Below are 19,349 nucleotides of genomic sequence, written 5' to 3'. Positions count from 1 at the left end.
AACACAACTACCAAGCTGCATCTAACACAACTACCAAGCTGCATCTAACACAACTACCAAGCTGCATCTAACACAACTACCAAGCTGCACCTAACACAACTACCAAGCTGCATCTAACACAACTACTAAGCTGCATCTAACACAACTACCAAGCTGCATCTAACACAACTACCAAGCTGCATCTAACACAACACACTAAGCTGCATAAAACTTTCAACATTCTTATCAGAAAAAGGCAACCAACCTGTTGATGATCTCTGGGGTTTTAATAAAGCCATCTTAAAAAAATTATAGAAAATGAAATACATACTAAATACTGATTTAAAAAATTGCTGGTTTAAAAATAAAGTACCAGGTAACCGAGCCTCGCTGGGAAGAATAATTTTTTAAGGTCATTTTAGGAATATTTTTGTAATTACGAAAATGAATGATCGGGTAAAAACTATAAATGTGAAGAGTTGCTTTATCGTTCTGTTAGTTCTCAATGCAATTGTACATGGCGATTAGAATAGTTTTAGACCAAATAACAGCTGACCATTTGGATGTCACCTTCATCTGGATCCGGCAGACAGAGAAGCAAAGAGAGCCCTAAATCAAGCGGTGTCAGGAACCTAAATTCCCTGCTCCAACCTGAAACAGAGTATTGCCTCTGCCACCTATCGAGAGTGGCAGGATCGGTGGGAACTGAGACCCACAACTAACTCAGACAGATTGTGTCGGATGTTAGGTGGCGGTCCACATCTAAAGGTCTGACAAGGGATGTCTATGTGCTGTAATCTTTGGGCTGAGTAGGTTTTATTGTGTGACTTCTGGAACATGACTTTCGTTTTACCGAGGTTTATAGGTAAACCAAAAGAGGCGGCAGCGTAATGAAAACTCGTTGAACTCGAGCTGGATATCATCAGGGCCGGCCTTAGGCCACTGCAACCTATGCGGCCGCAGTGGGCCCAAAACTTTCATAGCCTCGTGCTATTTCTAGGTGTTAATTATTAAATTAAACCATTATAACCTATAATAGGGCTCCCGTGGTCTCCTTGTTTTCAAGGAGCTCCTGGAAATCTCCTGAAATTGCAAAATATACGAACAAGTCCTGGCAATCTCCTGAAATTATTAAAATCTCCTGAAAACTCATAAATATGTCCTAAGATTAGACAAAATTGTCATTTTATTTAAACAATGTTGCAAAGACAGTTTGTGTGGAAACACAAACTGAAAATCGGCCCCCGAAGTGGTCCACCCAGGCAGGTAAAAAGGCAGTTTTCAATATTATCAGAATGAAATTCTATCAAAGACAAACGACAGAAAATAATGGAGAAAAAAAGGTTAACAGATCTCGTGTGGTGCCCCAGCGGTCCAGCAGACCAAAAAATAGGTGAAAGTGAATGTTAGATGTGAACCTGGCCAAACTGATGTCTTATAATAAATATCTAATTGATCTAATTGTTTTGTTAAGGGCCAATCACTAATTCTTCAAGAATAAAACATTGGTTAGGGTTATATACAGCCTATGGCCTTTGTAATTGTGCAGTTCACGCGATAATTTGAAAAACTACGTATTAATTGTTGGTCTGACATATAAATAGATTTTTTCTCTTTAAAAAAATAATAAACATTTTTTGTGTAAATATAGTACTTAGTATAACAGAACTTGCATGACTTAACAATACAAATATATTTTAAAAATTTTGACAAAAAATCTACAACCGTTTGCATAAATGTATTAAAAATATGGTAGACAGTTGCCTCCCCTAATAAAGAGCCTCAAGTGTTTGTTACTATTAATAGTGAATAGTTGTAAAAGTGGTGTATTTTTATGAAAAAACTGTTCGCATAAATGATTTTAAAAATTAGATTTTTTGCTTCCAGAAAAGAAAAAAAGTAGCCGTTGCATTAGAAGTTTAAATGATCTAAAATATTGTGATGTCGGATTTTCACTAACTTTACTAGTTTACGAGATCTAAACGGGAAGGACGGATAGACAGGCCACACAAAACTAATAGCGTCTTTTCTCCTTTCGGTGGCCGCTAAAGAATTAAAGTAATTAACGCAGAAAGAGTCCATAACAAGCAAAATAAATAAAAAAAATACTTAGAAAAAAAAAGCTTATATTAATGTGATCAATTAGTTTGGATTAGTCATGAAATAAAATTTAATATCAGGTGACCGAGCCTCGCTCGGATGAATAATTTGTTAAGGAAGGATATATACCCGAAGTCATTTTGAGAATATTTTTGTACCAGGTGGCCGAACCTCGCTGTTAAATAATTTTGGAAGGTTATATACCCGAAATCATTTTGGGAATATTCTTGTAATTACGAAAATGAACGATCGGATAAAGACTACTAATCTGTTCTGTTAGTTCTAATTGTAGGCCTAATTGTACATGTCGATTAAATTTAAAGTCTTTTAAGTCCTCCTACAGTCTAGACAAACTACAGCTCACGTCCGTCTTATAGTTTTACAATCCATCTTTTGCGTAAAACTATTGTAGGCTTACTATTATTGGCTTGGAAGAAAGTCTTTGCAGTGTAACTTCTCTACGTTATAGGGTAAAACATGCACTTAGTGACAAAGTAAAATGGCGCATTTTTTCTTATTAGACTTAAATCATGGCATTAGTTTTCTAAAGAAATGTTTCCGTGGGGCACCTCTGTTACGCCAAACAATATGCTCGTTACCCATACGGGATACGTGCCCTGCCCAGCCTGACTGTCGGACTATAGGAAGTTCATACCGGCTTTTACCATCCATCCATCCTAGTGGTGCTATGGCCTGCTTTTACACATCCATCCATTCAGATCTCTCCTGGCCCTAACTCCAAGCTTTTAACCGAAGTTTATAGTTAAATCAAAAGAGGCTGCAGTGTACGCAAAGTCGTTGACCGCTAGATGGATATCATGTTTAGTGTGAGCAAGTAAGGCGTAAAGAAGCTGTGTTATGACCATTTCCTTTGTTTTGGTACAGGACAGTAGACACCGAAGCATGAACACATGGTAATAATTCATCAGCAAAATAATAATAATAATAAGGCTTGTCTTAGAGTCCGAAAATTAATGAGGATTGCAGCTGTGACCTACATATCTTGCCACATCCAGGGCAAGCATAACCATTGTCCGCGGTGCTCGATTAAGATTTTCTTTTAGCGTCTGCGTCTGTCCTCGGCAGCAAATTTTCTTTTGGTCTCAAATGTGTATCCGCGGCCTTTGTATAGAGGGAATTCTTTAAGTCCGACAGTTACGCTGGACAGAACAGTATCCTGTATGGGAGACGAATCTCAGACGAACGCATGCCAAAGGCAGTCTTTTTTGGTCAGCTAAAAAATAGTCGACGTAACACCGAAACCCTTAAAAGACCAGCTTATGGCGCAAACTTGACTTAGCTGACATAGAAGAGAGCACCTGATTGCATGGGGCCTCAGGACGAGACAGCTGGAGGTCACCAGCAAAATAAACAACAAAGTAAAAGGTATCTACACCGCTCTACACAATTAAAGTGTAAACAACTTATTAAGCACTTAAAACACAATAACTAATCATATATCGGCACATTTAATTTCATTACTTTTCTTTCATAGTTCTATAATAAATCAATCTACAATAAGATGGTGCGCAAATGTTTAATTAGGTCTATTGATCCTTTAAAACTCGTTCTTGTTTGCAAAGAAATATTTTAGTGTACTGCAGTAAGCCTAGTGACGTAAGCAGCGTTTTTCCCGTTTACGTCATGGAAATTTTTCATTCATAAAACATTCTAGCCAAAATTAATTTTTCGATATTGAGGCATTTTCAAACCGATATAACGGTCGACCTCGAGTTTTCCCGATGTGGCCAATGAGTTGAGAATTTTTTTCTCACTAATATGCACATACCTTGAAATTTTAAAGAAAATCGTTAGAGCCGTTTTTGAAATAAAATTTATATATATATATGTATATAAATATATATACATACATACAAGAATTGCTCGCTTAAGAGTATAGGATAATAGATCTAGACTAACAATAATAAATCTATGCTATTAGAAATATTTCTTTGCTAATCTATATATATATAATTCTCTTCATGGCTCAAGAGTTTGGACACGCAAGACGAAGTAAAGGAAAGATCACTCTTTTATTTCTGAAAGTCAGACGAACTAGAATTACCCTACGAAAAAAAAAGAGGGGGGGAGGAGAAAAAGTAGTATTCACACGTCACAAAATAGCTGGGCCGGACAGTTGTGACCAAGAAAGATCACTCTTTTTTTATTTCTACCTCACGTAAATTTAGCGGCGAAAAAAAGAGGGGGGGGGGGTAAAAAGGTAATCTACTCTGTATTCACCCGTCACTAAAAAGCAGGGTCGGAAAAAACGTTGTGGGGCCTAATGTGAAACTGATTTCGCGGGGCCAAGTTGGGTAGGGATACGGATAATAAGTGAAATTTAAGAGTTTGTATTAGAAAATAAATTCGTCTATCTACGAAAATTGTTGACCTCAATAGTTTCATTAGTTTGAGGCGCGAGAAGCTTCTTTCACCAGATTACACAATTACGGGTAATGCATAATGCCGTTTTTTTTTTATCGCGCATAGGATTGGCCTTTTCCATATTGAATGACATCCCAAAATGACAATTTTGTCAATATATTTCAGGAGATTTCCATATCTTTTTCGTATATTTTGCAATTTCAGGAGAGTTCCAGGAGCTCCTGGTAAATCAGGCAGCCGAGGAAAATCTGTTATAAGTTCTAAAATGGTTTAATTTAATAATTTACACCTAGAATAAGCGCAATTCCTATTAAAGTGTGGGGCCCACTGCAGTCGTATAGGTTGCAGTGGCCTATGGTCGGCCTTGAAAATGGCGGCGTATCTTACGCCCTGAATCGACTATTATATATATAATTCTCTTCATGATTCAACAGTTTGGACAAAAAGAAGTAAAGGAAAGATCCCTCTTTTATTTCTGCATGTCGTACTAGAGTTACCCCACGTTACTTTAGCGGCGAAAAAAAAGTGGGGGAACAAGCAGTATTCACCCATCAATAAATAGCAGGACCGGACGTAACCATTGTGACCTAGAAATCATTATTCTGTATTCTGTATTATTCAATTATTTCTGTAAGTCGGACGGACTAGAGATACCACACGAAAAAAGAGGGGGGGGGGGGGGAGAACAAGTAGTATTCACCCGTCACAAAATAGCAGGGCCGGACTTGTGACCAAGAAGTCATGGAAAGAGAACAAGTAATTTACTCTGTATTCACCCGTCACTAAATAGCAGGGCCGGACTTAACCATTGTGGGTCCCAATGCGAAAAGGATTTCGCGAGGCCCAGTTTGGTTAGGGATACGGATAATAAGTGAAAATTAAGAGTTTGCATTAGAAAATCAATTCGTCTTTGCATTTTATTCATTCTTTACTACCTACAGTTTTACTACACGAGCCTTGCGTGTAGCGAAGTCATAAACTATATCATAATAAAATTAATTCCTACATAGTTCATTCTCAATTGCAAGAATTAGCAAATGTTTCAATATATCTTTGAGAATTGTTGACCTTACGTAATTCTTCATTAGTTTGAGGCACGAGAAGCTCCTATCACCAGATTCCACAATTACCTGATAATGCCGTTTTTTTTTAATCGCGCGTAGGATTGGCGTTTTCCATATGGAATGACACCCCAAAATGTCAATTTTTGTCAATATATTTCAGGAGATTTGTATGAGTTTTTAAAAGATTTTAATAATTTCCGGAAATTTCAAGGACTTCTTCGTATATTTTGTAATTTCTGGAGATTTTCAGCTCTTGGTAAATCAGGAGGACGCGGGAAATCTGTTATAAAATATAAAATGGTTTCATTTAATAATTTATACACCTAGAATTAGCGCGGGTCCTATGAAAGTGCGGGGCCCACTACGGTCGCAAAGGTTGCAGTGGCCTAAGGCCATCCCTGCAAAATAGCGGCGTATGCTACGCCGCCGGTCGACTAGTTGTTTTTATTTAGCGCAATGTCATACTTTTAGCGTATTCAATACGCTATGATCCTATCGCTTGTCTGGACCAGTTGGAAAGGGAGAGAAACAAAGGGGATTCTGGGAGATCGCTTTTTAAATGTATTTTTTTTTAAAAAGAGAACGACCTGAATTCGAACTTGTGGGCTAAAGCCTTCTCAGTTTTCTCAAGCCAACGCGGTAAACCACTCTGCTAGCGAAGAGTCTATGATAATAGAAGATTTTATAGTTATCTATTGTTTTTATTTTAAGGTTGTGTTTACTAGCCTCATCTCTACTATAAAGTAGAATATGAGGTGTATGTATGTATGTATGTATGTATGTATGTATGTATGTATGTATGTTACTTATATACATCAAAACCGCTTGACCAATCTTGATAAAACTTGGCAGGAATGTTTCTTAGGTACCAACTTAGACCTTAGTGTATGTATTGTAGCCCTAAAACAAACTTAAGACCCTAAAAAAAATATAAAGTTGTCCGACTCTATTACAGCTATAGTATTTTATGGATCTAGGCCATGTCTACAATGTTGACATAGAAAAGATCGAAAGGATTTAGACCTAGATCTAATTTTTAGAAATACACTTTGCGCAGATAGTTTTTTACTTTGACACATGAAAATACAAAAGAAGATCCATTGATTTTATTATATAATAAAATTAACCTTCAATTTTATGTTTCAAAAGCATTTTTTGAATTAATTAGTTCGTTATATCTGTGACTGCAGATTTCCTGACAAACATTCTTTCATTAGACAATACCGTAATGAATCGCTTACTAAAAATTAATTCGTTTAATTGTTTACTTTATAATCCCATCCCTAGATCTAAAACTCTAATTCAACTCTAAGATGATAAAACTTCTCTTCGCACAGATAGTTTTATACTTTAACACATGAACATACTAATTATAGTCCATTCATTTCATATTTTGATCAAATAAACATTCAAATTTGGTTTTCTAAAGCATTATTTTTAAGAGACTACATTCGTTTACAAAAGCTGCGAAGCCGAATAGGCATAGATCTATATTCATTCATGAATCGCGTACTAAAAATTATTTCGTTTAATTGTTCACTTTATAATCCCACTAGACATATGTTACCCGGGACCCGCGGGTCTTTATTTGCGCATTACTTTCGATATAGTCACTGAGAGTGTTTTGTAAACAATTAAACGAAATAATAATGTAATATGTAAAGCGAATGTGTCAATGTAAAAATAGTGTGAATGAAGCTATCAAATCAAAATAGCTAATAGGCTTAAATCCATTTTTTTTAAATTAAAACATTTGCTTTTGAATAATCTAGTGGATTGGATTTAGATGTATGTTAAACGTAGCTAATGATCCTTTCACGTTATTTCTCTTTCGCTACGAAAATAAAATTAGTTTTGCGAAAATGGTTTACCCGAAGTCGATACATTCTTATCTATTAAAAACGAAAAGAGCGATAGCTTTGTTAAATAAATGGGATTATAAAGTGAACGATTAAACCATGGAACTATACTAATGGAACACCAGCTTCGAGTTTTTTACAAAGCCAAAGAGAGTCGAAGTGCCGTCGCGCATCATTTTTGCGCATGGTGCAATGTGGAGAAATCCATGATGATGCCAAAGAAGAGATTTACTCCGTCAGTCCCTTGCAATGGGTGTAAAACTTTCGTACGCTCTATTTGATTAGATGTGTAAAAACTTCATCCATTTTCTGACTATCTGATATAATAGATACAATTTCCCTGAATAAGAGGTCGTCACAAAAGTTATTTTTTTCGACCACCCCATAAAATGCCACATTTTTTCAAAAAAATAGAATCTAAATTCCGAAAATACAATCTTTCAGTGTTTCTGTGTTTGGTTTATTTACACTAAATCTGGATGAAGACCTGTCTACCGTTCCTCTAAATGCGTATTTGTTACGATATACTAAATTGCACGAAATAAAAATAAAAATAGGAGGCCTAATACAGTTTTGACACTCCAAGCTACGCATTTCTAATCGTTTTTTTATTATTATTATCGAAAGGACTAGGCTATAGGCATACACGTCTCGTGGGAAACAAAGAAAAAGTTCATCTCGGTAATATTGTAGCCTAAATAAAATGACCAAAAAAAAAAAACAAACTATAACCTAATCTAAAATGAAATAATAGATCTAGAGCTAGATTTTCTTGGACGAATGATACAAAATAAGTATAAATAATAAGTCATAGCCATATGAATCTGATAGATCTAAAACAAATAGCCTACTGATAGTCATTCATTAATTAATTATTACAATTACTTGACTACCAACTGGGTATTTTTATTGCCAAAATACAATGTATTTTATGTGCATTTATTAAAAACAACAACCAAAAATTAAGCGTTCGACGCAACTAGATCTAATATTAATAATATAGATTCTGGTTCTAGATCCAGAAAGCTACTTCTCTAATTCAGATTTCTAGTTTAATTCTAGTTAGATCTAAATGTCTAGACCAGAAGATCTAAATCTAGCCAGGGTTTTTGTCATGGAATAGATCTATAAACCTGCAGCCGCCTACTGATCACGATATGACAGATACTATTGATGAGATACTCTCTCTTTTTCTATATAATATAATATATATAGACTATAGATCTACATCTCTAGATCTAGTAATCTAGAACTATAAACTATAACTAGTAGATCACAGTAAAACTCAATGTGTACTTCCGACTTTAGCTCAACAAGTCTACTCCAAAGTATACTAGTAAAGTCACAAAGTGTAAAGGATCATTATATATTCAAGTAAAAAATTTATAGGCCTAAATGAATCGAATAATGAGTCACTAATTTGACTAATCTAAATTGTTATTTTTTAAATGGCAAGTGTTATTGATGACTTCTGACTTGTACACCAGTTGCAGAGATTCTAGCTTTTATTTTAATGACATGTTACGCTATATCAATGATATTTAGATAAACGCAAGTACCTAGAGGAACAGAGAGAAGGACCATTTAATATAAGGCAAAGAAGTAAGATGTTTATAATCCATCAAACTCACAGAGGACTTATGTCAGCATTTCATGCATTTCCAGAAGCTACAAACTATGCTACAAAAATGATAGGCTTGTCTTTGATTCCTAAGACTTATGAGGAATGCCCCAGCTGTGACCTACATATTATGCCACAACCAGGTGCTCTCTTATTCTATGTCAGTTAAAGTAAGTTGGCGCCTAAGCATTTCTGTGGTACCTCTTTATGTGCATATGACATGTTAGGCAAATAGGTTTAGCCTATCGGAATGCCATTTCGGAAAGTATAGGTGCTTAAAATGAAACTTCAAATATCTGGACTTCCAGTTACCAAGAAAATAAGCTTAGGTTTCAAAGAGACGACACTGGCACTTCAGCTAAGACGATCAGTAAAATTAATAGCAACTTTAATTGCAGTCCACCAAACAAGATAAAAAAAAACAAGTGTGGCTTCAATAGCATTGATGATATTTAGTTTACTTTTATCTCATTTACTAGTATTACTATTTCATTGACTATGGTTTTTTATTGTCAAATAGGCATAAGTACATGTACTAGTTCCTGCAATTTGATGAAAAATAATAATTAAATTGTGTATAGTCTATATACAAATGTTTATAAGAGATCATAGCTTAGCTTAATTTACTTAATATTTTAAAACTATGATTTTGTGTTCTGACTCTCCTCTAAATAAATTATATTTTATTTTAAGAATGCAAAGTTGGAAATTCTGTTCTGATGAAAAAAAATTATTAAACTAAAGTAGATGTTTATGGTTCTTTTGTATTTATTTTTAAATTATTTATTCATTAAAAATTAATTGCTCATTAACATTTACTTGAAGTAAAGATCAAAAACACAAATTCAATACATGATCAGCTCCCAATTCACGCAGATCACAGCCCATCACTTAAATGTATTTACTGTCAATTCTACAGACTATTCATTTCAAAATGTTGCTTTAAATTGTTATATGACACAATCAAAGTACTGGTACCTCACATTGATGTAGGACTAAAGCAGCTGAAATAATGACAAATTTTCATTCACTAACTTGTACTGTCATTTATTATCAGACGTGTTAAAACTAATGACCTGTATATATAATTGATTAAGCAGGAGCATCAACAAATCTTGAACAATAATTGTCTACAGAAAAACTTTATTCTTATCCAAACAATATACATTTACAATGTATTTAAACAAGTTAATTTATACAAATCTGTATGGCCTAAAGATTATGGTGTATTTTGAGCATTGTGTGAATACCAAGTTACATTATTACATGAAAATAGTGTACTCATTTTTTTAAATATTCTGGGTAATAAAAATTAACAACTAATATGATACAATAAAATTGAAGCATTAGTCAAATAAAAAAAAAATTCACTCAAGATCTATGTGAACTCTATGCTTGAAAAAAATCATTTTGAAATTAATTTAAAAAAAAAAAAATTATGGTTCTTTAGTCAATGGAATGATAGCAGCAATTATTTAACAATTTCATGATTATCCATTAATCTCAATATACTTATAACTGAAAAATAATTCATAAGGTTTAGATACAACCATTTGAAAAATTGATTATAATTTTTTTCTTAATTTGCTTAATTCAAATCTAATATAAACAAGATTTCCTCTGTCAAGAAACTTATGAGGGAACAACATGCATGTTCTTCTCAGTAAGTTTTGCAAAGGGAATTAAGAATATATGATGTTGCTTTTTTTTGCCAACATTTTAAACCTTCGCACCAGGTTTTAGTTTTAAGGAGAATGCACCATATTTTATGTTTACTTTTGATAGATTCTTATTTTAATTTTAAAAAAGTAAAATTTCCCTTACATATCTTGCAATCTATGGGGCAGATGATATAAAGTTTATCAGTTTCTGTGCCCCATGGTTAGCGAGGGTGTCATGTACCCAGCACAACAACCAACCACCTTTTGAAAAAAAATCCCATTTCAGACGTCACAACCTATAGGGCAGATGATGTTAAGGTCATTTGATTCTTTGGCCAGTGCATCATGTGGCCAGCACAACAACCAACCATCTTTACTATCCAAAACGAAAGTCAGCTACCCATTAGAGTTAGGTGGACTCAGGGGCACCCAAAAATCTAAAAAATTTTAATCTGAGTCTTCACAGAGATTCAAACCCATGACTTAACCATTCAACCATGGATCCCCAGCCTTTTGAATTCTGAAATTGAAAATCCCAGTCTTAATCGAACCCAGGAACACTCAGTTCAGAAGCCAAGTGCTTTACCACTCATTCACTGCACTCACTATTGTTTTAATGTGGCTCAGATTAATAGTTTTCAAGTACAATATCAAACAGATTTAAAGAAATACTAAATCCAAACCTGTTGGCTGAATGACGGATATACATAAATATGTATAGAGCTTACAGTATAATATATATATCTTAAATTAAAATTGGTCCAAGACTTTTATTTTGCAACATGATGGGATTTTCCTTTCTGGTGGTGCTATGCAGGAGTCCAAGAATCTCATCTTTTCTCATAACAGAAAGTTATCTAGTTATAAAAATAAATAAAAGGATTTAAAAAAAATAAAAATATGTGTGACATATGTGTTGACCATGCTAAACGTATATATGTTATTAAGTATAATTATATAATTTTGCTATTCTAAAAATAGTCTGTACCTAAAAGGAGCTACTGTGTTAATGTGTAGACATGGCCCTGACCTTAATAGTTATGAATTATTACTAAAGGTGAAGGCAGATATTCAGTTAATTTGATGGACATTGCACTCATCTAAAAGCAACTATAACATATATTATGATTTACATTTTCATGGAAAACTAGTTTTTCAAAAATACAAGTACTTCAGCTTATGAGAAAAGTGCATAGGGAAAAATTGCAGTACCTTACCTTTAAGAGGTGCAACCAGTCATTGACTTGTCAGGAATGCATGCCTTTTACTTGTATTTCCAAACATAACTGTAATTATACAATTAGGCATAATGGCTAATTTCTTTTGAAAACATTAAAATTAAAAAATAATATTATTAAATTGAATACATTGTTGTATCAAACATACAAATTATCAGACATAATTTTGCCTAATTTCATCTAACAGTTTATTGTAAAGGAATGGCCTGCACAACAGCCAAGTATATTAGGCATTCATGAAAGATGAATTTGCTTAAGAGTGTTATAAAAAAAAAACTAGAGAAAAATGTTAAATTCCATCCCCGATATTTGGATGTTGCTTGACCATGAAAATCACACTTCATAAAACATCTTTTAGATAACTAAAATAAAAATTGTATAGTAGTACTTACAATAAATATTGAATGGATGCCAATATTATTAATGTCTGCCCAGAGAGTAGAAATAGTATAAGTATGATCCTTGAGCCATTCTGGTACATCATCAGAACTGGTTGGCATGGTTCTACTTGTTAATAACTGAAACATTACAAACATTTTTTTAAATTTATAATTTATCACAGACTAGAATAAAAATGTTGCCACGAAAAATACCAATGGTTAGAATGCACCTGATGATACTTTTGTAGCCTTAAAATGCACCAAAACTTCATTCATTAAATCTGATAAGAAACATAGGCCTATATGTATCACACAAGTCCAAGTTGATCAGAGTGTCATAGCAAATAATTAACTAGATATGTGAGTTTTATATTAAAGTGCTGAATTTCAGGGGATAGATCCAACTTGACACCACATCATTTATTACTTCATGAACTCATGGGTCTGGACATGGCATGGAATGGGAACTATTATTTAATGTATGGGGTGTAGGCGAGGCATGGATTATAAATTGTCTTGTATAGTTTAGATTGGGTAAAACTTCCCATTGAAGGTAACTTTTACTGATAGATCTGGATCAATTATAAATTTATGGGATCTAGGCCTGCATAAATTTTATCTTTTATTTATATATTTTATGTACATAAATAACTAGTCTAGATTCTATAATTATATCTTAATAATAATTTTTGTAGATGTCATATAATATCTAAAATATTAAGTAGGCCTATAGATCAGTAGATTTAGAATTTTGCTAGTAAATATTTTTATATTCCAAATCTAAACTGGATCTATATATTGTTCTATCTAGAATTTAGATCAGTAGATTTAGTATTTTAGCTAGTAAAATACTTTTATATTCTAAATCTAAACTGGATCTAGATCTAATTATTCTAGAAGCTTAGATCTAGAAGACTAGTTGTCAAGATTTGACTACACTATGGCTAAGGCTAATGCACTAGCTAAGTAGGCCTACTAGATAGATCAAGAGACAGAGTACTAATAGTAATAGACTCTTGCCTCGTTGGGCCTCTCAAATCAGCTACAGACTTTAGAGACAATTTAGGAAGGTGAATTTCGATCCAATTCCAAGATCTACAAACTACAAGTAGAGTCTAGCTAGAGATGCTAGATCTAGTCTAGAAGGCTGATCAATTAAAAATAAAATCAATCATTTCTAAAGTTTGTAAAATTATATTTTATAGATCTAATCTATCTATTTATAATATAGAAATCTATGTCTACTATTTTAATATCTAAATTGATATGGCTGATGATATTAATTATTTTAATAGAGACATTGACATACAAAGAAACAAAATAATTAGATCTTATACTAACTCATAGACTCTACTTATACTGTATTGCAGTGATGCCCAAAATACGGCCCGCGGGCCACATCCGGCCCGCGATGTGGTTCCATCCGGCCCACCGAATCGTCGGCACAAAGTGTAGAAATCTCCCTTCCAAAAAAAGGTTGAAAAAATGTATCTTTATTTACGTTTGGGCCCTCATTTTTTCGCCGGTGGATCGGTATTATGATCTTTAACATTTGTGTGTTTATGCTTTGGAACTCTGAATGTAGAATCTACCAGGAAAAGTGAACCTGTCTGTACTTTTTTTGTTGAATATGTTAATAAGCCAACATATTTATTTTAGAAAGAAAGTGTCTGGGCTGTTTAATAAAACAACAACATAAAAACGGCATTATTAAATAAATATGGCGGCATTCTTGGTTTGTGTCGCGAATAAAAGAGTGTTAAACTACGCCTAGAGATTGGAGGATCCATGGGGAAAAGATACCATAAAATGAGTCGGTGGTTAAGCTACCTACACTGGTACTCACATTTTAAGTCGAGAAATGAAGCTATTTTCTGACACGTAACAAAGATAATTGTCCAATAACCTATTAGCTAAGTATTAAATCCACAAGTTTCTACCAAAATAGTTTCAGAACAATTTCATTTCGTTTTTGTAACTTTTCAGTCATGTGGCCCGCTAGACGAGTGTCGGAAAGTAAAACGGCCCGCGGGTCGAATTAGGTTGGGCATCACTGCTGTATTGTATTAAACCTTCGAGTTTACGTTCCACTATCTTGACTTGACTACATTGACTAAAAAGGTCACTATCACGGTGACTATGATTATTTATTATAGATCTAGAATACTAGTCTAGATTATTATCTATGATGATGATGATAATCAACTGGTAGAGCTATAAGTATAATCAGTATAAACTATAATATATAATCACTGCATTCGTTTCATTCACTGTCTGTATCAATAATCATGTGATGTGAAAGTGAAGTCTAGAATTAGATCTAGTCTAGATTAGACAGAATTGATAGATTATAAATCTACTTTCTACTATTAAAAAGTATTATTATTATAAATCTACATCTACTACTAATATTAGTACAGGTACTACTAGATCTACAGGCAATACACTATTGATTATAGTGACTATAAAAAGTATAATTACCGTCACTATACACTAATACAGTTACAGTATAAGTATAATACACCAATACTCAATACATTATAAGATTATACAGTCATAGTACTCATAGATGATCGATAGATCTAGAGTTCTAGACGTAGACTAGATCTATAAACATTCATATTGATCTCATGTATGGTCTAGATCTAGAGAAAATAGAGTGGAAATCATGACTTTATTAGATCTATTGAGTTATTTTTTAAAAATATCTTTAAATAGATCTAGATCTAGAACCATACTCTAAGTCTGGGTGTTGTAGATCTAGATTATTCTAGATATAAGAGATCTATAGATAAGTTCGGTTTTTTAAAAATGCGCATTCGAAATTTAAAATACCCAGATTTAAGTATTAATATACCCATATTGGTAGGGCCGCGTTAATCATTTATTAGATCTATTAAAGCATGTCTATATAAAAGATATTATTATTAAAAAAATATATTATTATATAAAAGATATAGTTGTGAATATTTACTAAAAAAAATTAAAATAATGAATTTTTTACTTTTGCCAATTAACACTATGGCTGGCAAAAAGGATGACTCCTCAATACTGTGAAAAGACGATAACTGCATGAGTTGGTTTGGAATTGTATTTTGTAAGGCTAACTTTAAAAAAAATATCCTTTAAGAGAATAAACGAAAAAAGGTTTGTCAGAAGAAAAGCTGGCTGGACTACGCAAATAATGGACCAGCCTCTCTCTCTTGTTAAGAACATTGGTGACTGGGAAAAGTGGAGGATTTAGTTACGCGGGACAGATGATAATGATTTCATGTACATAAAAAAAATCCAGATTTTGTGTAAAATACCCAAATGTGAAAGTACTGAAAACAGCTATTTTAATGGGGTGGCCTTAAAAAAATAACTTTTGTGACGATCCCTTATTCAGGAAAATTTTATAAATCACAAAACATTGTGAGAAAATGGATGAAGTTTTTAGAGATCTAATAAAATAAAGCGTAGGGAAGTTTTACTCTCATTGAAGGTCAGTCCAAGTGACTGGAGGAGTAAATTTCTTCTTTTGCATCCTCCTGAATTTCTCCATATTGCACCATGCGTGAAAATGATGCGCGACGGCACTCCCCTAGTAAAAACTAGGAGCTGTTGTTCCATTAGTATAGTTCCATGATTAAACGAAATAATTTTTAGTACGCGATTCATGAATGAATATAGATCTAGGCCTATCTCAACTCGGCTTCGCAGCTTTCGTAAGCGAATGTAGCTTTAGAAAACCAAATTTGAATGTTTATTTGATCAAAATATGAAATGAATGGACTTTAATTAATATGTTTATGTGTTAAAGTATAAAACTATCTGTGCGAAGAGAAGTTTTATCATCTTAGAGTTGGATTAGAGTTTTAGATCTAGGGATGGGATTATAAAGTAAACAATTAAACGAAATAATTTTTAGTACGCGATTCATGAATGAATATAGATCTAGGCCTATCTCAACTCGGCTTCGCAGCTTTCGTAAACGAATGTAGCTTTAGAAAACCAAATTTGAATGTTTATTTGATCAAAATATGAAATGAATGGACTTTAATTAATATGTTTATGTGTTAAAGTATAAAACTATCTAAGCGAAGAGAAGTTTTATCATCTTAGAGTTGAATTAGAGTTTTAGATCTAGGGATGGGATTATAAAGTAAACAATTAAACGAATTAATTTTTAGTACGCGATTCATTACGGTATTGTCTAATGAAAGAATGTTCGTCAGGAAATCTGTAGTCACAGATATCAGGAACTAATTTATGTAAAAAAGGCTTTTGAAACACAAAATTGAAGGTTAATTTATTATATAATGAAATCAATGGATCTTCTTTTGTATTTTCATGTGTCAAAGTAAAAAACTATCTGCGCAAAGTGTATTTCTTAAAATTAGATCTAGGTCTAAATCCTTTCTATCTTTTCTTATGTCAACATTGTAGACATGGCCTAGATCCATAAAATACTATAGCTGTAATAGAGTCGGACAACTTTATTTTTTTTTGAGGGTCTTAAGTTTGTTTTAGGGCTACAATACATACACTACGGTCTAAGTTGGTACCCAAGGAACATTCCTGCCTAGTTTTATCAAGATTGGTCAAGCGGTTTTGATGTCTATAAGTAACATACATCCATACATACATACCCCTCACATTCTACTTTATAATATAGATTTATTTAACAAAGCTATCGCTCTTTTCGTTTTTAATAGATATGAATCTATCGACTTCGGGTAAACCCATTTTCGCAAAACTAATTTTATTTTCGTAGCGAAAGAGAAATAACGTGAAAGGATCATTAGCTAAGTTTAACATACATCTAAATCCAATCCACTACATTAGTAAACACAAACTTAGACCCGCAGGCCGCGGGTAATGCCAGGCTAGTACGTAATAAAAAGGGGACTAATTCAGCTTATATTACCACTTTAGTCAAATACTATTTCTTTCCCTTATTTGAGATACCAGACATAGTAATTTATTACCAGTAGTTAATTAACTAATCGTTTTTTAAAAATTGATTCCTGTGATGTCATAACAGAAATAATTGAGCGAAATTTCATCTTGATCCGAGATTGGGTGTGGGAGAAATAACATGTACAAACTTTTGGCCAGACTGACAGAGTTGATATAAGCTTTGTAAAAAGTACCTTAAAATCAAACACCTAACTCTATAAGTGAGCAGACAGCTGCAGAGCGAATACATAAATAAAGTACTAGCTGACGACAACAATTCAACTTGTGCTCATACATTCAATCTAAAAACATTGAAACAACAGGAGTATCCCCATTAAAAAGGGAAGGTAACTTAACACTTAAAGATGATGAAATTAAAGCTAACCTTCTTAACAAATGTTTTGCATCGGCATTTTCAGCCCCAGGAGACAAAGACATAACAATGAATCTAAACCAAGTAGACAACATATGGAGATATAAATGTACAAGAACAAGGGAATCCAAAAACTATTAGCTAACATAAAACCAAATAAAGCTTCTGGACCTGGTAGTATTCCAGCTAGATTACTCAAAGAACTAAGCAATGAGTTAGCACCAGTGTTCAAAATACTTTTTCAGGCATCACTAAATCAGGGAAGGGTACCTAGGGACTGGAAAGAAGCTAATGTCATCCCCCCCCCACTTAATACTTTAGTACTAATAGGACTTACTAGTGCTGTCATTATCTAGATCTAAGTTTTAGTTTTGAAACTCATTCACAGCGCTAACTATGGGCCTCCTTCAATCATAAATCGACTAAGGGGATCATCTGAGTATTAGCTATTGGTCGAACGATATCGTCTACACAGCAGTTCCTCCCTCTCCACACAGCTAATGTCTTCTTATCTTATAAAATACAGACGTTATGGGGTCTGGTTTTACTTTACCAGTACCAACAACTTGATAAACTCCTTTTGTTAGGTTTAATCTCTTTAATGGTTTGTGTACTCTGTGAAATGGTCTCAGAACATGAATAATATTATTGTCAATAAACTGACAATCAATAAGTTCCTTATCAATAAGTTCCTCAGTAGTTAAGACATTTTCTATTACTTCTCCAATTTCTATCTCATTAATATCATTAAGTTCCTCAAAAGTTAAGACATTTTCTATTACTTCTCCAATTTCTATCTCATTAATATCATTAACAGTATAATTAAAATCACTTAGTTCCTTACTTGATAAGGCATTCTCAATTTCTTCATTATCTTCTATCCCACTTATATTATTATCAATATCCTGACAGTTATTTTGTTCCTCATGAGTTAATATGTCATTTTAAATTTCTATTTTATAGTTCACATCTCCCTGTAATGACAGTTTTACTTCCAGTTCCATTTTCAACTTTACCACTTCTATTGCCTTTCTTTCTAATTCTAATTTTAATCTTTCTAGATCTAGTTTTTGTCGGTTTAAATCTTTTAATCTTTCTAGATCTAGTTTTTGTCGGTTTAAATCTTTTAATCTTTCTAGATCTAGTTTCTTGTTGGTTTAAAACAAACTCTCGTAATTCATCACCCTTAATTCCAAACATGTGGGCCTGTTCTATTAATACCTCAATTGACCTAGGTTTAAACTCGTCCATGGTAATCACAAATAATAAGAAATATTACTGAATAAGCGTAAATTAATTTATAAAGGTTAAGTTAACAAGTAACATTGTTCAATTTACATAAGACAATAAATTATAAAAAGGATCAACAAATAAAAAAATTCACCCTTTATCTCCCCTACTGAAAAGGCAATGTACACTCGACCCTGAATGCCCAATACAACAGACAAAAGAAAACTCAACTTATCTGTGTCTGATGCCAGGAAAGTAATAACAACTCTTCCCACACGACAGTGTTGCTTTAAGAATATAGAACTTCTGGAGTGTCAGGTCGCTGTTCGGCCTCCTTGTAAACGCTTTATGACTCACAGCAGATTTAGAGGATGAAACAAATACAAAACTAAATTATTCAAACATTGATATAATACTAATAGTAATAATATGGGTGCATAAGAAATGATTATCTAGTCAGGTAGTTCAATAATAATCCAACATCAATGTAGTAAAGGTAGATAAATCACGATTACTTG

At 33.3% G+C, this 19,349-nt stretch overlaps 1 long non-coding RNA gene across 1 annotated transcript; it reads right to left on the bottom strand.

Moving 5' to 3' along the window:
- Window positions 1–9,758: 9,758 nt before the first annotated feature.
- Window positions 9,759–13,001, bottom strand: LOC129926975 (uncharacterized). The gene is made up of 3 exons (XR_008778680.1): window positions 12,300–13,001; window positions 11,887–11,955; window positions 9,759–11,526 (listed from the first exon to the last, which is right to left on the bottom strand). It is a non-coding gene; the product is annotated as an uncharacterized LOC129926975 (long non-coding RNA).
- Window positions 13,002–19,349: the final 6,348 nt, after the last annotated feature.

Source organism: Biomphalaria glabrata, chromosome 6, assembly GCF_947242115.1.
Source record: "Biomphalaria glabrata chromosome 6, xgBioGlab47.1, whole genome shotgun sequence".
NCBI classification, from domain to species: domain Eukaryota; kingdom Metazoa; phylum Mollusca; class Gastropoda; family Planorbidae; genus Biomphalaria; species Biomphalaria glabrata.
The sequence above is the reverse complement of the archived record's forward strand: the minus strand, read 5'-3'. Positions and strand labels throughout refer to the sequence as shown.